The sequence below is a fragment of the Schistocerca gregaria genome, unplaced genomic scaffold (genome assembly GCF_023897955.1).
Source record: "Schistocerca gregaria isolate iqSchGreg1 unplaced genomic scaffold, iqSchGreg1.2 ptg000174l, whole genome shotgun sequence".
NCBI classification, from domain to species: domain Eukaryota; kingdom Metazoa; phylum Arthropoda; class Insecta; order Orthoptera; family Acrididae; genus Schistocerca; species Schistocerca gregaria.
The window spans coordinates 2,423,616-2,447,504 of record NW_026061726.1 but is presented as its reverse complement, the minus strand read 5'-3'; the positions used below and the strand labels follow the sequence as shown (position 1 = coordinate 2,447,504).

Here is a 23,889-nt window from a genome sequence, read left to right as displayed (position 1 = left end):
GTAGGTTCCTCTGAATGGAATGAGATACCGCCAAATTCTTTGGGTTTAAAGACCTTAACTAACAGTACCCTGGTAAATATAATTAACATTTAAAATAATAGGGTATCTAATCCTAGTTTATTATTTAAATTTCACAGATTCATAAAAAGGGCCACAAATAAATTTTAACATTTCACCTTACAAATTTATATTTCAGCCCTAATAGTAGAAACAACTGTTTTAACCAATAATATTCACTTGTATCAATCGTATAACCGCGGCTGCTGGCACGAATTATGCCGATACTAAATCAATTGCTAAATCCAAAATCACTTGATAATTAAATCAAATTACTGCAAAAAGAACATTTAGTCTAACAAAACTTACATATAATACAAAGAAAAAGTGAATAAACAAGCAAGAATAAAACTTTTAAAAATAAAAAATAAGAAATTTTTAAATTTATTAAATCTGGAAAAAATAAAAGATTCAAATATTTAAAGAAAAAAAAGAAAAAAACCACCAACATTAACAAAAAAAAAGAAACGCTCGACTGTATGACCACAACAACTTCTCTATTATATATAATTACAGATTAATTGGAACATGTATAGCAATAAATGTATTATATTCTTTCTTATTTAATCTTTCTTTTCACTAATAAATAAAGAAAGGTTAAATAATATAATAAATATATTTTATACAATTATGTAATTTAATATAATATGTTATTAATATGAATTCTTTTTTTTATATTAAGTTAACTTTATATATATTTGTTAAATAATCTAATTATAGATAATTTATGTTAATTATATTATTATAATTAATATAATTATTTATATTATTATAATATTTTATATTTAAAATTAATAATTTTATTTTTATATCCAATTATAATAATATTAAATATTAAATTACATATTATTATATATATTATATTATAATAACCTATTTTAAGCTGAAAACATAAGTAGCTATAATCCTAGGTAAATGAATGTATTATAATAATCAATTAATAATAATAAGATTAACTTATAATCTTTTAATTTTAATTAAATGTAATATATTAATATAAATTATTTATTATATATATATATATAAAATAAAAGGAGCAGGATAAATTAATTCTAATTAAACAAAATAATACATAAAAGAATTTCAAAAAAATACTTACGATTTATATATTAAATAAATGAAGTGCCTGATTAAAGGGTTACCTTGATAGGGTAAATAAAGTAAATAAAATTACCTTCATTAAAATTACATAAGATAGAATTAAACTACCTCCTTTAGTATCAAAAACTAACGTGCATCATACACCTTAATGTAAAAAGGTAAGCTATACAAGCTAATGGGTTCATACCCCATTTATAGAGGTATCAATCCTCTCCTTTTTAATGACCAACAACTCTACAAAACTTCTCTTCCTATCAACATTAATGATAGGAACGATCCTGTCCATTTCATCAAATTCCTGATTTGGGGTTTGAATAGGACTTGAGATCAACTTACTTTCATTTATTCCGCTCCTAACAAGAAATAAAAATATCATAATAAACGAATCATCAATTAAATATTTTATTGTCCAAGCAATAGCATCGACAATATTATTATTTTCAATTTTGCTGATTCAAATAAAATATCCCATGGGATGGGAAACAGAATTTATCCCATCAATAATAATTAGATCTAGACTATTATTAAAGATTGGAGCTGCACCTTTCCATTTCTGATTTCCAGAAGTTATAGGAGCATCAAGATGAAATAATTGTTTAACATTAATAACATGACAAAAAATCGCCCCAATAATGGTCTTATCCTATTGTATTCAATTAAGAACTTTTATTTGAACAACTATTATCTTAAGAATTATTATTGGGGCAATAGGAGGTTTAAATCAAACATCCTTACGACAACTTTTAGCATATTCATCAATCAGACATCTAGGTTGAATAATTAGATCATTAACAGTCAGAGAAAACATCTGAGAAGTATACTTCATTATTTACTCACTATTAAGATTAATTATAGTTTTATTATTTAAGCAAATAAATTTATTTTTCATAAATCAAATTTATTCAGCCAGAAATATAAAAACCGAAATTAAATTCATAATATTCTTATCTTTATTATCTTTAGGTGGACTACCACCATTCCTTGGATTCTTACCAAAATGAATTGTAATACAATCGTTAATAGAAAACAATATAACAACTATTAATACTATTATAGTTGTATTAACTACAGTTACACTCTACTACTATATACGTATTAGATTCTCAGCTCTAATTATATCATACACAGAAAATTCGTGATCTATAAAGATAAAGTCCCAAAAATCAAGAATCATTCTTCCTATTACAGTAATAAATTCAACAATAGGATTGATTTCAACATCAACCTTAATTTCATTATACTAAGGACTTAAGTTAATCAAACTAATAACCTTCAAAGTTATAATTAAAAGAATAATCTTTTAGGCCTTAGTAAAATTTTACACCTCTAGAATTGCAGTCTAGAATCATAATTGAATATAAGACCTAAATATGATAAGAGAGAAAACATCTCATAAGTAGATTTACAGTCCACCACCTAAAATTCAGCCATCTTACCGCAAAAATGATTATTCTCAACAAACCATAAGGACATTGGTACTTTATATTTTCTATTTGGAGCATGAGCAGGAATAGTAGGAACATCAATAAGAATACTTATTCGTGCTGAACTTGGTCAACCCGGATCTCTAATTGGGGATGACCAGATTTATAATGTTATTATTACAGCTCACGCATTCGTAATAATTTTCTTTATAGTAATACCTATTATAATTGGTGGATTTGGTAATTGACTTGTTCCACTAATAATTGGTGCACCAGATATAGCATTTCCACGAATAAATAATATAAGTTTTTGATTACTACCACCTTCACTAACCCTTCTTCTTACATCTTCTATAGTAGATAATGGTGCTGGTACAGGATGAACAGTTTACCCTCCTCTAGCAGGAGCTATTGCACACGGGGGTGCATCTGTAGATCTAGCTATTTTTTCACTACACTTAGCAGGTGTATCATCTATTCTTGGTGCAGTAAATTTCATTACAACAGCAATTAATATACGATCAGAAAGTATAACTTTAGATCAAACACCTTTATTTGTATGATCAGTAGCTATTACAGCATTACTTCTCCTTCTTTCACTTCCAGTTTTAGCAGGAGCTATTACTATATTATTAAGAGATTGAAATTTAAATACATCATTCTTTGACCCTGCAGGAGGGGGTGACCCAATTCTATATCAACATCTATTTTGATTCTTTGGACACCCAGAAGTTTAAATTTAATTCTACTGGGGTTCGGAATTATTTCACATATTGTATGTCAAGAAAGAGGAAAAATTGAATCATTTGAAACATCAGGTATAATTTATGCTATACTATCAATTGGACTAATAGGATTTATTGTATGAGCACATCATATATTTACAGTAGGAATGGATGTTGACACACGAGCATATTTTACATCAGCAACAATAATTATTGCTGTACCTACAGGAATTAAGGTATTTAGATGATTAGCTACATTATATGGAACTAAATTCAAGTTCAATCCACCATTATTATGAGCTCTAGGATTTATTTTCCTATTTACAATTGGTGGATTAACAGGATTAGTATTAGCAAATTCATCACTTGATATTGTATTACATGATACATATTATGTAGTAGCCCACTTTCATTATGTATTATCTATAGGAGCAGTATTTGCAATTATAGGAGGTGTCATTCAATGATATCCAATATTTACAGGATTAACTATAAATAATACATGATTAAAACTCCAATTTACAATTATATTCATAGGAGTAAACTTAACATTCTTTCCTCAACACTTCCTAGGATTAGCAGGTATACTTCGACGATACTCAGACTACCCAGACGCATATACATCATGAAACGTAGTATCAAGAACTGGGTCTACAATTTCTATTGTAGGAATCATTATATTCATTGTAATTATATGAGAAAGAATGGTTACAAACCGAGCAATTATATTTAGAGCTAACATAAGAAGATCAACAGAATGACTACAAAATAACCCTCCTGCAGAACATAGTTACTCAGAATTACCATTAATCTCTAGATTCTAATATGGCAGATTAGTGCAGTAGATTTAAGCTCTACAAATAAAGGTTTGACCTTTTATTAGAAAATATTTATTAATGGCAACATGATCAAATTTATCTCTTCAAGATGGAGCTTCACCATTAATGGAACAATTATCATTCTTTCATGATCATACTATGGTCGTATTATTATTAATTACAGTAATTGTAGGTTATGCCTTAAGTTATATATTATTTATTGCCTATACTAACCGTAATATACTTCATGGACATTTAATTGAAACAATCTGAACAGCTTTACCAGCAATTACATTAATTTTTATTGCCCTTCCATCATTACGACTATTATATTTACTTGATGATTCAGTAGATGCAATAATCACAATTAAAACCATTGGACGACAATGATATAGAAGATATGAATATTCAGACTTCATAGACGTAGAATTTGACACTTATATAACACCAGAACAAGACCTAGAAAATGATGGATTTCGACTGCTAGATGTAGATAACCGAACAATCCTACCAACAAATACAGAAGTACGAGTATTAACAAGAGCATCAGATGTTCTACACTCATGAGCAGTTCCTGCATTAGGGGTTAAAATTGATGCAACGCCAGGTCGGTTAAATCAAGGATCATTCACAATAAATCGACCTGGATTATTCTTTGGACAATGCTCAGAAATCTGTGGAGCAAACCACAGATTTATACCAATTGTAATTGAAAGAACTTCAGTAAATTTATTTATTAAGTGATTATCTAAGATAATTTAAGGAGTTAGTTAAAATAAATAACATTAGAGTGTCAATCTAAAGTAACTAAAAAAATTAGTACACCTTGAAATTCATCAGATGACTGAAAGTAAGTAATGGTCTCTTAAACCAAATAATAGTAAATTAACGACTACTTCTGATGGGGAAATTATATCCAAATCCCTCAAATATCCCCTCTTATATGATTCTCACTATTCATTATATTTTCAGCTACATTAATCTTGTTTAATCAAATAAACTTCTTCTCATTTAAACCTAACCTTATTAAAAGAGCAGAAAAAGGAACAATTGAAATAAAAAACTTAAATTGAAAATGATAACAAATCAATTCTCAACATTTGACCCATCAACTAACATATTTAATTTATCATTAAATTGAACTAGAACATTTCTAGGACTATTATTAATCCCATCACTATTTTTACTTACACCATCACGAATTAACATTATCTGAAATAAACTAAATTTAACCTTACATAATGAATTTAAAACACTACTTGGACCAAAATCATTTAATGGAACCACATTCATTTTCATCTCAATTCTTATTATAATATTATTTAACAATTTCATAGGATTATTACCTTATATTTTTACTAGAACAAGACATTTAGCATTAACATTTGCAATTGCCCTACCTATATGACTAAGATTTATATTATTTGGATGAATTAACCATACTAATCATATATTTACACACCTTGTACCACAAGGTACACCGCCCACATTAATATCATTTATAGTACTAATTGAAACAATTAGTAATGTTATTCGACCAGGTACATTAGCAGTACGGTTAGCAGCAAATATAATTGCAGGACACTTATTATTAACCTTACTAGGAAACACAGGACCATCTATAGCAATAAACTTAATCTCATTACTAATTATTGGACAAATACTTCTATTAATTCTAGAATCAGCAGTAGCAATAATTCAGGCCTATGTTTTCTCAATTCTAAGAACTCTATATTCTACAGAAGTATATTAAACCTATGTTAACAACTCACTCAAACCACCCATTCCACTTAGTAGACTATAGACCTTGACCATTAACAGGAGCAATTGGAGCAATAGTCCTAGTATCAGGACTAGCAAAATGATTCCACCTATTTAATATTAACTTATTTATAATTGGATTTGGAATTACCCTACTAACCATAATTCAATGATGACGAGATGTAGTACGAGAAGGAACATATCAAGGATTACATACAGGATTTGTATCAATTGGATTACGATGAGGAATAATTTTATTTATTGCATCAGAGGTATTATTTTTCGTTTCTTTTTTTTTGAGCATTCTTTAGAAGAAGATTAGCACCAACAATTGAACTAGGAATACTATGACCTCCAATAGGAATTCAACCCTTTAACCCTATACAAATTCCATTACTTAATACAGCTACTCTTTTAGCATCAGGAGTAACAGTAACATGAGCACATCATAGTTTAATGGAATCTAATCATACTCAAGCACTACAAGGATTATTCTTCACAGTGTTATTAGGACTATACTTTACAATACTCCAAGCATATGAATATTGAGAAGCACCTTTTACCATTGCAGATGCAGTTTATGGGTCAACATTCTTTGTTGCAACAGGATTCCATGGTTTACACGTAATTATTGGAACAATCTTTTTATCAACATGTCTACTTCGACACTCAATAAATCAATTCTCACCAAGACACCACTTTGGATTTGAAGCAGCAGCATGATACTGACACTTCATAGACGTAGTATGATTATTCTTATATATCTCTATTTATTGATGAGGTAGATAATTGTTTTTCTAGTATAAATAGTACATTTGACTTCCAATCAGAAAGCTTGATATAAATCAAGAAAAACAATTCTAATTCTATCCACAAGAGTTTTCATTAGATTTATTATTCCAATAATTGTTATAATCCTGGCAACAACACTATCAAAAAAATTAATTAATGATCGAGAAAAAAGATCACCATTTGAATGTGGGTTTGATTTAAAAAGATCAGCACGAATACCATTCTCACTACGATTCTTCCTAATCGCAGTAATCTTTTTAATTTTTGATGTAGAAATTGCACTAATTCTACCAATTGTAATTATTTTTAAAACATCAGACATTATAATCTGAACAGTATCAACAATATTTTTTATTCTAGTTCTACTAGGTGGACTATACCATGAATGAAATCAAGGAGCATTACAATGAGCAGAATAAAGGGTTGTAGTTAAACATAACATTTGGGTTGCATTCAAAAAGTATTGATAATATCAATCAACCTTAAATAGAATAAGAAGCGAAATATTGGAGTCAGTTTCGACCTGGAAGATTGGTATATACTACCCTTATTCTTATTAATTGAAGCCAAAAAGAGGCGTATTACTGTTAATAATATAATTGAACTATAATAGTTCCAATTAAGGAAATGTAAAGCCAATATGAAAGCTGCTAACTTTTTATATTAGCGGTTAAACTCCGTTAACATTTCTAAAATTTATATAGTTTAAATAAAACATTACATTTTCACTGTAAAAATACCTAAAAGTAAAAATACTTCCTTAACATCTTCAGTGTCATGCTCTAATTATAAGCTATTTAAGTAAACGAAAAATAATATTACCAAAATAAATATTCAAAAAATAAAAGTTAAAAGATAAATCTTGAAATTAGAATCATATCAACCTTGAATATAACCAATTAAATAAATAAATAATCTATATAAACCTTGACCACCAAGTAATTCACCCCAACCATAATCAAATGACTTAGATGTTAATAACCTATTTTTAAAGGAATATATCTAATAAACTTAGTTGAAAGAAAAGGTATAAATCATATAGAACCAGCAAATCTGACAAAAGAAAGTATCCAGAATGAGATTTTCACTCTGCAGCGGAGTGTGCGCTGATATGAAACTTCCTGGCAGATTAAAACTGTGTGCCCGACCGAGACTCGAACTCGGGACCGAAGCTTCGGTAGCTCAGATGGTAGAGCACTTGCCCGCGAAAGGCAAAGGTCCCGAGTTCGAGTCTCGGTCGGGCACACAGTTTTAATCTGCCAGGAAGTTTCAAAAGAAAGTATACTTAAAGAAAATAAATTACGAGAAAAATCAAAATTAGAAGTAAGATAACCTAAATAAGCACCTAAAATAACAACTGTAATAGTTAAAAACTTTAAATAATAAGGTAAAGCAATCACATGAGGAATAGGAAAAATTAATCAAGATAAAAGACTACCACCAAAAACAGCAACAAACAATAGACCAATTATTCCAAATTAAATATAATAACCCTTATCATCAAAAGAAAATCTAGAATAAAAATTATTATCACCAGATATTGAATAATAAAACAAACGAAAAGAATAAGAAGCAGTTAAACCAGTAGGAAAAAAATAAAGAAAAAAAATTAAACAATTAATTCATCTTAAACAAACCATCTCAAGAATTAAATCCTTTGAATAAAATCCCGCTAAAAAAGGTATTCCACACAAAGATAAACTAGAAACATGAAAACAAACTGAAGTTAAAGGTATGAAATTAACAATTGATCCTATAAAACGAGTATCCTGAGAATCCTTCAAATTATGAATTATTGAACCTGCACATATAAATAATAATGCCTTAAATAAAGCATGAGCCAATAAATGAAAAAATGCAAGCTTTGGATAACCCATAGCCAAAATTCTTATTATTAAACCAAGTTGTCTTAAAGTAGGAAGAGCAATAATCTTTTTCAAATCAAATTCAAAATTAGCGCCCAATCCAGCCATAAATATAGTTATACAACCAATTAAAAGTAAAAATCAACCACAATTATAAGTATCTAATATTGGTCTAAAACGAATTAATAAATAAACACCAGCAGTAACAAGAGTAGAAGAATGAACTAAAGCAGAAACAGGAGTAGGAGCTGCTATAGCAGCAGGAAGTCATGAAGAGAAAGGAATCTGAGCTCTCTTAGTTATAGCTGCTAAAACAATTAATATAGTAATGAGCTTTATTTCAAAAGAATTAGAAATAAAATCATAATAATAAATATAATTTCAACCACCAAAATTTAACATTCATGCAATAGAAATTAAAATAGCAACATCACCAATACGATTAGAAAGTACAGTTAATATACCAGCAGTATAAGATTTTACATTTTGATAATAAATAACTAAACAATAAGAAACTAAACCTAAACCATCTCAACCTAATAAAATTCTAATTAAATTAGGACTAATAATTAAAAAACCTATAGAATGAATAAATATTAAAACAATAATAATAAAACGATTTATATTCTTTTCACCAGATATATAATCCTCTCTATAATAAATAACCAAAGAAGAAATATATATAACAAAAGATATAAAAATAAGAGATATTCAATCCAAAATTAAAGTTATAACAACTATAGAACCATTTAAATTGAAAAGCTCTCACTCAACAAAAATTCTATAATCAATTATTAAATAATAAATACCTAAAATAAAAATTATAGTTCTCGAAAAAAAACAAAGAAAAAAACTCAAAGAACAAATAGAAAATAAATTCACGGCCTAAGATGAAAAACTTCATATCATTGATTCCACAAAACAATATTTTTAATTAAAATACTTAAGCAAACTAAACAAAGAAATATTCACCCTTTAAACAGAGAATATTTAAAGGCAATCAATGTAAAAGTAAAAGATGATATTCACGAAAATAACCAAGAGAACAAGTATAAACACCAGAATAATAATTTCCATGCTGAGAATAAGAATATATATACAAAGTATAAACAGCTCTAAAAAAAGATAAAAAAATCAAAGCAAAGAATCTAAAAGAAGATCAAGATATAATTCTATTTAATAATCTAATTTCACCTACCAAATTTAAACTAGGAGGAGCAGCCATATTTGATGATCTTAAAAGAAATCATCATTAAGGCAATCCTCGCATCAAATTAATTATACCCTTGTTAATTAATAATCTTCGTCTACCTAAACGTTCATAAATAATATTAGATAAACAAAATAAACCAGAGCAACATAAACCATGACCAACCATTAGAGAAAGAGAACCTACACAACCTCATCAATTCATAGTCATCAATCCACCAATAACCATTCTTATATGAGCAACAGAAGAATATGCAATTAAAGACTTTAAATCAACCTGACGAAAACAAATAAATCTTACAATAACACCCCCAGATAAACCCAAAGATAATCAAAAATAATTAAACTTTAAACCCAAATAAGAAATAACCTTTATAACACGAAAAATACCATAACCACCTAACTTTAATAAAACACCAGCAAGAATCATTCTACCTGAAATAGGGGCCTCTACATGAGCCTTAGGAAGTCATAAATGAACCAAAAACATAGGTATCTTAACTAAAAAAGCCAAAATTATAAATACATAAACATAAAATAATAAGAACCAAAATCAACTAATAAAGGAAAATATAAAGTATTAGAAAAATCATAAACCTTAAATAAAACTAATAATAAAGGTAATCTAGCAACCAAAGTATAAAAAATCAAATAAACACCAGCCTGCAAACGCTCAGGTTGATAACCCCAACCCAAAATTAAAAGTAAAGTAGGAACTAATCTAGCCTCAAAAAAAATATAAAAAGAAAGAAGACTTAATCTAGCAAATGAACAGTAAAGCATAATTATTAAAATGAAAACCAAAAAACAAAAAAATTAGAATGATATGAACTTAAATAAACTGAACCTCAAGCAGTGATTATTAAAGAACAAATCCAAAATCTAAGCAAAATTAAACTAAAAGAAAAATAATCAATACCAAAATAATATCTAATTATATTCAAATCAGCATATGAATAAACACAAATTATAAACACAAAACTCGACAGAAACATTAAAGAATGAACCAACCATCAACAATTAATTAATAAACAAAGAGGGATCAAAAAAATAGTTATAAATAAATACTTTAACATAAAGATAAACCAAAAGAATTTAAAAAATCATTACCATGAGAACGAATTATTGAAACTAAAATAGAAAGACCTAAAGCACCCTCACAAACAGAAAAAACTAAAAAAATAACAGGAAAAAATAATCATAATCAAACTCAATAAGAAAAACAATAACTAATATAAATAAAGAAAGAACAATATATTCTAATCTCAAAAGAACCATTAATAAATGTTTACGTTTAGAAGAAAAAACATAAACACCAGCAAAATAAATCAATAAAGAAGTAAAAATAGAGAATATAAACATTAGTTTTAATAGTTTAAAAAAAACGCCGGTCTTGTAAACCGGAAATAAGTCCAGCCCCCACTTTTAAAACTTCAGAGGTGGAAAAGCTTCCATCATTGGTCCCCAAAACCAATATTTTAAATAAACTAACCCCTGAAATGATCAAAATAATAATTATATCATTATCAAATGTAATAAATATTAATTTTATTAAATTAAGACACCCAATATCAATAATGCTTTTTATTATCCTTCAAACCTTCCTAGTTGGATTAATAACAGGAACAATAATAGAAAGATATGATTAGTATGGTTAATTCATCCAAATAATATAAATCTTAGTCATATAGGTAGGGCAATTGCAAATGTTAATGCTAAATGTCTTGTTCTAGTAAAAATATAAGGGAATAATCCTATGAAATTGTTAAATAATATTATAATAAGAATTGAGATGAAAATGAATGTGGTTCCATTAAATGATTTTGGTCCAAGTAGTGTTTTAAATTCATTATGTAAGGTTAAATTTAGTTTATTTCAGATAATGTTAATTCGTGATGGTGTAAGTCAAAATAGTGATGGGATTAATAATAGTCCTAGAAATGTTCTAGTTCAATTTAATGATAAATTAAAGATGTTAGTTGATGGGTCAAATGTTGAGAATAGATTTGTTATAATTTTCAATTTAAGTTTTTTATTTCAATTGTTCCTTTTTCTGCTCTTTTAATAAGGTTAGGTTTAAATGAGAAGAAGTTTATTTGATTAAACAAGATTAATGTAGCTGAAAATATAATGAATAGTGAGAATCATATAAGAGGGGATATTTGAGGGATTTGGATATAATTTCCCCATCAGAAGTAGTCGTTAATTTACTATTATTTGGTTTAAGAGACCATTACTTACTTTCAGTCATCTGATGAATTTCAAGGTGTACTAATTTTTTTAGTTACTTTAGATTGACACTCTAATGTTATTTATTTTAACTAACTCCTTAAATTATCTTAGATAATCACTTAATAAATAAATTTACTGAAGTTCTTTCAATTACAATTGGTATAAATCTGTGGTTTGCTCCACAGATTTCTGAGCATTGTCCAAAGAATAATCCAGGTCGATTTATTGTGAATGATCCTTGATTTAACCGACCTGGCGTTGCATCAATTTTAACCCCTAATGCAGGAACTGCTCATGAGTGTAGAACATCTGATGCTCTTGTTAATACTCGTACTTCTGTATTTATTGGTAGGATTGTTCAGTTATCTACATCTAGCAGTCGAAATCCATCATTTTCTAGGTCTTGTTCTGGTGTTATATAAGTGTCAAATTCTACGTCTATGAAGTCTGAATATTCATATCTTCTATATCATTGTCGTCCAATGGTTTTAATTGTGATTATTGCATCTACTGAATCATCAAGGAAATATAATAGTCGTAATGATGGAAGGGCAATAAAAATTAATATAATTGCTGGTAAAGCTGTTCAGATTGTTTTAATTAAATGTCCATGAAGTATATTACGGTTAGTATAGGCAATAAATAATATATAACTTAAGGCATAACCTACAATTACTGTAATTAATAATAATACGACCATAGTATGATCATGAAAGAATGATAATTGTTCCATTAATGGTGAAGCTCCATCTTGAAGAGATAAATTTGATCATGTTGCCATTAATAAATATTTTCTAATAAAAGGTCAAACCTTTATTTGTAGAGCTTAAATCTACTGCACTAATCTGCCATATTAGAATCTAGAGATTAATGGTAATTCTGAGTAACTATGTTCTGCAGGAGGGTTATTTTGTAGTCATTCTGTTGATCTTCTTATGTTAGCTCTAAATATAATTGCTCGGTTTGTAACCATTCTTTCTCATATAATTACAATGAATATAATGATTCCTACAATAGAAATTGTAGACCCAATTCTTGATACTACGTTTCATGATGTATATGCGTCTGGGTAGTCTGAGTATCGTCGAGGTATTCCTGCTAATCCTAGGAAGTGTTGAGGAAAGAATGTTAAGTTTACTCCAATGAATATAATTGTAAATTGGAGTTTTAATCATGTATTATTTATAGTTAATCCTGTAAATAGTGGATATCATTGCAAATACTGCTCCTATAGATAATACATAATGAAAGTGGGCTACTACATAATATGTATCATGTAATACAATATCAAGTGATGAATTTGCTAATACTAATCCTGTTAATCCACCAATTGTAAATAGGAAAATAAATCCTAGAGCTCATAATTATGGTGGATTGAACTTGAATTTAGTTCCATATAATGTAGCTAATAATCTAATTACCTTAATTCCTGTAGGTACAGCAATAATTATTGTTGCTGATGTAAAATATGCTCGTGTGTCAACATCCATTCCTACTGTAAATATATGATGTGCTCATACAATAAATCCTATTAGTCCAATTGATAGTATAGCATAAATTATACCTAATGTTCCAAATAATTCAATTTTTCCTCTTTCTTGACATACAATATGTGAAATAATTCCGAACCCCGGTAGAATTAAAATATAAACTTCTGGGTGTCCAAAGAATCAAAATAGATGTTGATATAGAATTGGGTCACCCCCTCCTGCAGGGTCAAAGAATGATGTATTTAAATTTCGATCTGTTAATAATATAGTAATAGCTCCTGCTAAAACTGGAAGTGAAAGAAGGAGAAGTAATGCTGTAATAGCTACTGATCATACAAATAAAGGTGTTTGATCTAAAGTTATACTTTCTGATCGTATATTAATTGCTGTTGTAATGAAATTTACTGCACCAAGAATAGATGATACACCTGCTAAGTGTAGTGAAAAAATAGCTAGATCTACAGATGCACCCCCGTGTGCAATAGCTCCTGCTAGAGGAGGGTAAACTGTTCATCCTGTACCAGCACCATTATCTACTATAGAAGATGTAAGAAGAAGGGTTAGTGAAGGTGGTAGTAATCAAAAACTTATATTATTTATTCGTGGAAATGCTATATCTGGTGCACCAATTATTAGTGGAACAAGTCAATTACCAAATCCACCAATTATAATAGGTATTACTATAAAGAAAATTATTACGAATGTGTGAGCTGTAATAATAACATTATAAATCTGGTCATCCCCAATTAGAGATCCGGGTTGACCAAGTTCAGCACGAATAAGTATTCTTATTGATGTTCCTACTATTCCTGCTCATGCTCCAAATAGAAAATATAAAGTACCAATGTCCTTATGGTTTGTTGAGAATAATCATTTTTGCAGTAAGATGGCTGAATTTTAGGTGGTAGACTGTAAATCTACTTATGAGATGTTTTCTCTCTTATCATATTTAGGTCTTATATTCAATTATGATTCTAGACTGCAATTCTAGAGGTGTAAAATTTTACTAAGGCCTAAAAGATTATTCTTTTAATTATAACTTTGAAGGTTATTAGTTTGATTAACTTGAGTCCTTAGTATAATGAAATTAAGGTTGATGTTGAAATCAATCCTATTGTTGAAATTATTACTGTAATAGGAAGAATGATTCTTGATTTTTGGGACTTTATCTTTATAGATCACGAATTTTCTGTGTATGATTTAATTAGAGCTGAGAATCTAATACGTATATAGTAGTAGAGTGTAACTGTAGTTAATACAACTATAATAGTATTAATAGTTGTTATATTGTTTTCTATTAACGATTGTATTACAATTCATTTTCGTAAGAATCCAAGGAATGGTGGTAGTCCACCTAAAGATAATAAAGATAAGAATATTATGAATTTAATTTCGGTTTTTATATTTCTGGCTGAATAAATTTGATTTATGAAAAATAAATTTATTTGCTTAAATAATAAAACTATAATTAATCTTAATAGTGAGTAAATAATGAAGTATAGTTCTCAGATGTTTTCTCTGACTGTTAGTGATCTAATTATTCAACCTAGATGTCTGATTGATGAATATGCTAAAAGTTGTCGTAAGGATGTTTGATTTAAACCTCCTATTGCCCCAATAATAATTCTTAAGATAATAATTGTTCAAATAAAAGTTCTTAATTGAATACAATAGGATAAGACCATTATTGGGGCGATTTTTTGTCATGTTATTAATGTTAAACAATTATTTCATCTTGATGCTCCTATAACTTCTGGAAATCAGAAATGGAAAGGTGCAGCTCCAATCTTTAATAATAGTCTAGATCTAATTATTATTGGTGGGATAAATTCTGTTTCCCATCCCATGGGATATTTTATTTGAATCAGCAAAATTGAAAATAATAATATTGTCGATGCTATTGCTTGGACAATAAAATATTTAATTGATGATTCGTTTATTATTATATTTTTATTTCTTGTTAGGAGCGGAATAAATGAAAGTAAGTTGATCTGAAGTCCTATTCAAACCCCAAATCAGGAATTTGATGAAATGGACAGGATCGTTCCTATCATTAATGTTGATAGGAAGAGAAGTTTTGTAGAGTTGTTGGTCATTAAAAAGAAGAGGATTGATACCTCTATAAATGGGGTATGAACCCATTAGCTTGTTTAGCTTACCTTTTTACATTAAGGTGTATGATGCACGTTAGTTTTTGATACTAAAGGAGGTAGTTTAATTCTATCTTATGTAATTTTAATGAAAGTAATTTTATTTACTTTATTACCCTATCAAGGTAACCCTTTAATCAGGCACTTCATTTATTTAATATATAAATCGAAAGTTTTTTTTGAAATTCTTTTATGTATTATTTTGTTTAATTAGAATTAATTTATCCTGCTCCTTTTATTTATATATATATATTAAATAATTTATATTAATATATTACATTTAATTAAAATTAAAAGATTATAAGTTAATCTTATTATTATTAATTGATTATTTTAATACATTCATTTACCTAGGATTATAGCTACTTATGTTTTTAGCTTAAAATAGGTTATTATAATATAATATATATAATAATATGTAATTTAATAATTAATATTATTATAATTGGATATAATAAATAAAATTATTAATTTTAAATATAAAATATAATAATAATATAAATAATTATAATAATTATAATGATATAATTAACATAAATTATCTATAATTAGATTTTTTAACTAATATATATATAAGTTAACTTAATATAAAAAAAGAATTCATATTAATAACATATTATATTAAATTACATAATTGTATAAAATATATTTATTATATTATTTAATCTTTCTTTATTTATTAGTGAAAAGAAAGATTAAATAAGAAAGAATATTATACATTTTATTGCTATACATGTTCCATATTAATATTTAATTATATATAATAGAGAAGTTGTTGTGGTCATACAGGGGAGCGTTTCTTTTTTTTGTTAATGTTTGGGGTTTTTTTCTTTTTTTTCTTTAAATATTTGAATCTTTTTTCCTGATTTAATAAATTTAAAAATTTCTTATTTTTTATTATTAAAAGTTTTATTCTTGCTTGTTTATTCACTTTTTCTTTGTATTATATGTAAGTTTTGTTAGGCTAAATGTTCTTTTTGCAGTAATTTGATTTAATTATCAAGTGATTTTGGATTTAGCAATTGATTTAGTATCGGCATAATTCGTGCCAGCAGCCGCGGTTATACGATTGATACAAGTGAATATTATTGGTTAAAACAGTTGTTTATATTATTAGGGTTGAAATATAAATTTGTAAGGTGAAATGTTAAAATTTATTTGTGGCCCTTTTTATGAATCTGTGAAATTTAAATAATAAACTAGGATTAGATACCCTATTATTTTAAATGTTAATTATATTTACCAGGGTACTATTAGTTAAGGTCTTTAAACCCAAAGAATTTGGCGGTATCTCATTCCATTCAGAGGAACCTACCCCATGATTGATAATACACGATTTACTCTACTTAATTTATTTGTTTGTATATCTCCGTTATCAGAGAATCTTTTTAGAGTTATAATTCTCAAGATTTATAATTATAAAATATTTCAGGTCAAGGTGCAGCTTATAGTTAAGAGGAGGTGGGTTACAATAAATTTTTGTTTATAACGGATTTGATAGTGAAATACTGTTAATGAAGGTGGATTTGATAGTAATTTAATTTATTTAAATTAACTGATATTGGCTCTGAGATGTGTACACATCGCCCGTCGCTCTCATTATTGATTATTCGATTTTATTTTAAAGTAGCTTCAATTTAGATGAGATAAGTCGTAACATAGTAGATGTACTGGAAAGTGTATCTAGGAAGAGTTTCAAGATATAACTTATTAGTAAAGTGTTTCATTTACACTGAAAATTTTTCTGTGCAAATCAGGATATCTTGATTATTTATTTTATTATATTTATTTTTTGTTTATTTAATTATTTAAGATAAATAATTTTATTGTATTTTTGTCTTAGTATATTTTATAGAATTGATTTTTTAGATTATAGTGTATTGGTAATGTAAGTGTTTTATGAAATATTATTTTAAATTTTTTTAAGTAGATTTTATTTATTGTACCTTTTGTATCAGGGTTTATCAAAATGTTAGTATTTATTTTACTTGTCTCAATTTGGGTTGATTTATAAATAATTTATAGTTAATGTATCATAATTATTATTAAATTATTTATAGAAATGAGATGTTAATCGTTTCCCAAGATATCTAGTTTCTTAAGAAAAAATTTAATTTTTTAAAGTTATTTGTTTTTATTTAATTTTTTAAGTAAAAATATTAACTTATTTATTCTTTAAGGGATAAGCTTTGAAGTTAATAACCTATAATTTATTTTATAGAAATATAATAGTAAGCTTTAAACCAGCTATCTTTAAGAATACGTTTTAGTTCATTATTTTTTATTTTGATTTTATAAATATTTTAGGTTTTTTATTAAGATTATTAATTTAATTTTAAAATTTTTGTAATAATGATAGAATTAATACATTTATTTGTATGCAATTTTTACCTTGTGAACTTATTATAAGGAACTAGGCAAAATTTATTTCCGCCTGTTTATCAAAAACATGTCCTCTTGTTTATACTTTGAGGTCTGGCCTGCTCACTGAGCGTATTTTTAAAGAGCCGCGGTATATTGACCGTGCAAAGGTAGCATAATCATTAGTCTCTTAATTAGTGGCTGGAATGAATGGCTTGACGAGAAATCAACTGTCTCTTAATAAATTTTTGGATTTAACTTTTGAGTCAAAAGGCTTAAATTCTTCTTTAGGACGAGAAGACCCTATAGAGCTTGACATTTTACTTTTATATAGTTTTTTGTTTGTCTTTCTATATTTAATGATGATGTTTTGTTGGGGTGACATGAAGAATAGATAAACTCTTCATTATTATATCATTTATTTATGTTTGTTATTTTGATCCATAATTTATGATCATAAGATTAAGTTACCTTAGGGATAACAGCGTAATTGTTTTTGAGAGCTCATATCGACACAGCAGATTGCGACCTCGATGTTGGATTAAGAAAAATTTTGGGTGCAGGAGCCCAATGATTAGGTCTGTTCGACCTTTAAATTCTTACATGATCTGAGTTCAGACCGTCGTGAGCCAGGTCGGTTTCTATCCTACGATTATTAATCCATATTAGTACGAAAGGACCATATGGTTAAAATATTTTTTGTTATATTGATTAATATTAATTTATTTACTATTTTGACAGATTAATGTGTTGAATTTAGAATTCATTTATGTAGATTTTTTTCTACAAATAGTATTGATACTTTATGATTTATTTATATTTATTTTGAATTTTCTTTTATTGGTTATTTGTGTTTTAATTAGTGTTGCCTTTTTAACTTTATTAGACCGTAAGGTTTTAGGTTATATTCAGATTCGAAAGGGTCCAAATAAGGTAGGTTTTGTTGGAATTCCTCAGCCATTTAGAGATGCTATTAAGTTAATTTGTAAGGAGCAGCCAATTCCTATTATATCTAACTACCTACTTTATTATTTTTCCCCTGTTTTTAATTTAATGATTTCTTTAGCCGTTTGAGTAATTTTTCCTTATTTAACTTATATGTGTTCTTTTTCTTATGGATTTTTATTTTTTTTATGTTGTACTAGATTAGGTGTTTATACTGTTATAATTGCTGGTTGATCTTCTAATTCAAATTATTCATTATTAGGTTCTCTTCGTTCTGTTGCTCAAACAATTTCTTATGAAGTTAGTTTAGCTTTAATTTTATTGTCTTTAATTATTTTAATTGTTAGTTTTAATATGTTTGATTTTATAAACTATCAGCTTTATTGTTGATTTATTATTATTTCTTTTCCTTTAGTTTAGCTTGTTTTGCTTCTTGTTTAGCTGAAACTAATCGTACTCCTTTTGATTTTGCTGAAGGGGAATCTGAGTTAGTTTCAGGATTTAATATTGAGTATGGTGCGGGTGGTGTTACTTTAATTTTTTTAGCTGAATATACTAGAATTGTCTTCATAAGAATATTATTGGCTTTAATTTTTTTAGGTGGTGATTTTTATTCTTTTATATTTTTTATTAAGCTTGCTATTATATCTTTTGGTTTTATTTGGGTTCGTGGAACATTAGCACGGTTTCGTTATGATATATTAATGTACTTAGCTTGAAAAAGTTTTTTACCTTTATCTTTGAATTTTTTTATTTTCTTTGTTGGTTTAAAGATTTTATTTATATCATTTGTTTAGTGAAATTTTTTGAGAAAAGTTAATAGAAGAGTTAAACTTCTAATTTTATGTTTTCAAAACATATGCTTTTCCTAAGCTAATTAACTTTATTCCTTAATTAATTTATCTCATGCGTTTGCGACATGGAAATTAATTAAGAAAAATGTAAAGTAGATAATTGTTAAGATTTGACCTGTTATAATATAAGGTTCTTCAACAGGTCGTTTACCAATTCACGTTAGTAAGCATACAACAACTACTATAATTCAGAATAAAATTTGATTAATAGGGTAAAATTGAATGCCTCGGAATGGTGTTTTTTTATAAAATGGTAAAATTATTAAGATTCTAATTGATAAAAATAATGCAATAACACCTCCTAATTTATTAGGGATAGATCGTAGAATTGCATATGCAAATAGGAAATATCACTCTGGTTGAATGTGAACTGGTGTTACTAATGGGTTGGCAGGTACAAAGTTATCTGGATCTCCTAATAGGTAAGGATTGATTAAACAGAGTATAATTAATAATGATGTTATTATTACAAATGCAATAGAATCCTTAAAGGTAAAGTATGGATGGAATGGAATTTTTTCAATATCTCCATTTAGTCCAAGAGGATTATTAGATCCTGTTTGGTGAAGAAAAAATAAATGAATTGCTGCTATAGCAGCAATAATAAATGGTAATACAAAATGGAATGTGAAGAATCGATTTAATGTTGCATTATCAACAGCGAATCCTCCTCATACTCATTGGACTAAATCTGTTCCTAAGTATGGGATTGCTGATAATAAATTAGTAATTACTGTTGCACCTCAAAAAGATATTTGGCCTCAGGGTAAGACATATCCTATAAATGCAGTTGCTATAACTAAAGATAAAATCACTGTACCAATTATTCAGGTATGTATATATATATATATATAAGATCCGTAGTAAATTCCCCGTCCTACATGTAAGTAAATACAAATAAAAAATATAGATGCTCCATTTGCATGTAAGGTTCGGATAATTCAACCATTATTTACGTCTCGGCAGATGTGTACTACACTACTGAATGCTATTTCAATATTTGATGTATAATGTATAGCTAAAAATAGTCCAGTTACGATTTGAATTACCAAACATAAACTTAATAGGGTTCAAAAATTTCATCAAAATGAAATATTTGTTGGGGCAGGTAAGTCAATTAAAGTGTTATTAATAATTTTAATTAAAGGATGTCTTAATCGTAAGGGTTTATTCATTAGTAATTATCTTATTTTACGAATAGGTCCCTGATAAATATTAGTGATTTTAACAACTGCTAGTAGTGCTAAAAATAAATAAATTATTATTATTATTGTAATAATGAATGTTGGTCTGTTATATAATTTTTCTAAAGATATTGTTATTTCTTGATAATTGATTGAATTATCAATATTTATAGTTTCGGTGTTTTTGAAAAAGTCTATAAATATGGATATATCTAGTATAATTAATATTGATATGATAAATACTCACATTATTAATGTAATAATTATAGTAATTGATTTAGGCTGAAATATTTCGTTTGATGCAATTCTTGTAATGTAAATAAATAATACTAGTATACCACCAAGAAATGTTAAAAATAAAATATATGATAATCAATATCTTTCTATTATTGTTCCTGTTATTAATCCAACTAGGAAGGTTTGAAGGATAATAAAAAGCATTATTGATATTGGGTGTCTTAATTTAATAAAATTAATATTTATTACATTTGATATGATATAATTATTATTTTGATCATTTCAGGGGTTAGTTTATTTAAAACATCTGTTTTGGGGACCGATGATGGAAGCTTTTCCACCTCTGAAGTTTTAAAAGTGGGGGCTGGACTTATTTCCGGTTTACAAGACCGGCGTTTTTTTTAAACTATTAAAACTAATGTTTATATTCTCTATTTTTACTTCTTGATTGATTTATTTTGCTTGTGTTTATGTTTTTTCTTCTAAACGTAAACATTTATTAATGGTTCTTTAGAGATTAGAATATATTGTTCTTTCTTTATTTATATTAGTTATTGTTTTTCTTATTGAGTTTGATTATGATTATTTTTTTCCTGTTATTTTTTTAGTTTTTTCTGTTTGTGAGGGTGCTTTAGGTCTTTCTATTTTAGTTTCAATAATTCGTTCTCATGGTAATGATTTTTTAAATTCTTTTGGTTTATCTTTATGTTAAAGTATTTATTTATAACTATTTTTTTGATCCCTCTTTGTTTATTAAATAATTGTTGATGGTTGGTTCATTCTTTAATGTTTCTGTCGAGTTTTGTGTTTATAATTTGTGTTTATTCATATGCTGATTTGAATATAATTAGATATTATTTTGGAATTGATTATTTTTCTTTTAGTTTAATTTTGCTTAGTTTTTGGATTTGTTCTTTAATAATCACTGCTAGAGGTTCAGTTTATTTAAGTTCATATCATTCTAATTTTTTTGTTTTTATGGTTTTGATTTTAATAATTATGCTTTACTGTTCATTTGCTAGATTAAGTCTTCTTTCTTTTTATATTTTTTTTGAGGCTAGATTAGTTCCTACTTTACTTTTAATTTTGCGTTGGGGTTATCAACCTGCGCGTTTGCAGGCTGGTGTTTATTTAAATTTTTATACTTTGGTTGCTAGATTACCTTTATGATTAGTTTTATTTAAGGTTTATGATTTTTCTAATACTTTATATTTTCCTTTATTAGTTAATTTTGGCTTTTTTAGTTAAGATACCTATGTTTTTGGTTCATTTATGACTTCCTAAGGCTCATGTAGAGGCCCCTATTTCAGGTAGAATGATTCTTGCTGGTGTTTTATTAAAGTTAGGTGGTTATGGTATTTTTCGTGTTATAAAGGTTATTTCTTATTTATGTTTAAAGTTTAATTATTTTTGATTATCTTTGGGTTTATTTGGGGGTGTTATTGTAAGATTTATTTGTTTTCGTCAGGTTGATTTAAAGTCTTTAATTGCATATTCTTCTGTTGCTCATATAAGAATGGTTATTGGTGGATTGATGACTATGAATTGATGAGGTTGTGTAGGTTCTCTTTCTCTAATGGTTGGTCATGGTTTATGTTCTTCTGGTTTATTTTGTTTATCTAATATTATTTATGAACGTTTAGGTAGACGAAGATTATTAATTAACAAGGGTATAATTAATTTGATGCCAAGATTGGCTTTATGATGATTTCTTTTAAGATCATCAAATATGGCTGCTCCTCCTTCTTTAAATTTGGTAGGTGAAATTAGATTATTAAATAGAATTATATCTTGATCTTCTTTTAGATTCTTTGCTTTGATTTTTTTATCTTTTTTTAGAGCTGTTTATACTTTGTATATATATTCTTATTCTCAGCATGGAAATTATTATTCTGGTGTTTATACTTGTGCTCTTGGTTATTTTCGTGAATATCATCTTTTACTATTACATTGATTGCCTTTAAATATTCTCTGTTTAAAGGGTGAATATTTCTTTGTTTAGTTTGCTTAAGTATTTTAATTAAATATATTGTTTTGTGGAATCAATGATATGAAGTTTTCATCTTAGGCCGTGAATTTACTTTCTATTTGTTCTTTGAGTTTTTTTTCTTTGTTTTTTTCGAGAACCATAATTTTTATTTTAGGTATTTATTATTTAATAATTGATTATAGAGTTTTTGTTGAGTGAGAGCTTTTCAATTTAAATGGTTCTATAGTTGTTATAACTTTAATTTTGGATTGAATATCACTTATTTTTATATCTTTTGTTATATATATTTCTTCTTTGGTTATTTATTATAGAGAGGATTATATATCTGGTGAAAAGAATATAAATCGTTTTATTCTTAATGTTTAATATTTATTCTTTCTATAGGTTTTTTAATTATTAGTCCTAATTTATTAGAATTTTATTAGGTTGAGATGGTTTAGGTTTAGTTTCTTATTGTTTATTTATTTATTATCAAAATGTAAAATCTTATAGTGCTGGTATATTAACTGCACTTTCTAATCGTATTGGTGATGTTGCTATTTTAATTTCTATTGCATGAATGTTAAATTTTGGTGGTTGAAATTATATTTATTATTATGATTTTATTTCTAATTCTTTTGAAATAAAGCTCATTACTATATTAATTGTTTTAGCAGCTATAACTAAGAGAGCTCAGATTCCTTTCTCTTCATGA

At 26.9% G+C, this 23,889-nt stretch overlaps 3 long non-coding RNA genes across 3 annotated transcripts in view; 1 reads left to right on the top strand and 2 right to left on the bottom strand.

Annotated features, from left to right (window-relative positions):
* Positions 1-4,120, bottom strand: part of LOC126302630 (uncharacterized) — a 42,003-nt gene extending 37,883 nt beyond the window's left edge. Inside the window, exon 1 of the long non-coding RNA XR_007553144.1 lies at positions 3,896-4,120. This is a non-coding gene — a long non-coding RNA (uncharacterized LOC126302630). The remainder of the gene's footprint in view (positions 1-3,895) is intronic.
* LOC126302627 (uncharacterized) overlaps positions 1-13,464 on the top strand; it is a 67,263-nt gene extending 53,799 nt beyond the window's left edge. The window contains exon 2 of the long non-coding RNA XR_007553142.1: positions 13,420-13,464. This is a non-coding gene — a long non-coding RNA (uncharacterized LOC126302627). The remainder of the gene's footprint in view (positions 1-13,419) is intronic.
* LOC126302628 (uncharacterized) overlaps positions 1-18,708 on the bottom strand; it is an 82,892-nt gene extending 64,184 nt beyond the window's left edge. The window contains exon 1 of the long non-coding RNA XR_007553143.1: positions 18,515-18,708. This is a non-coding gene — a long non-coding RNA (uncharacterized LOC126302628). The remainder of the gene's footprint in view (positions 1-18,514) is intronic.
* Between the last annotated feature and the right edge of the window lie 5,181 nt (positions 18,709-23,889).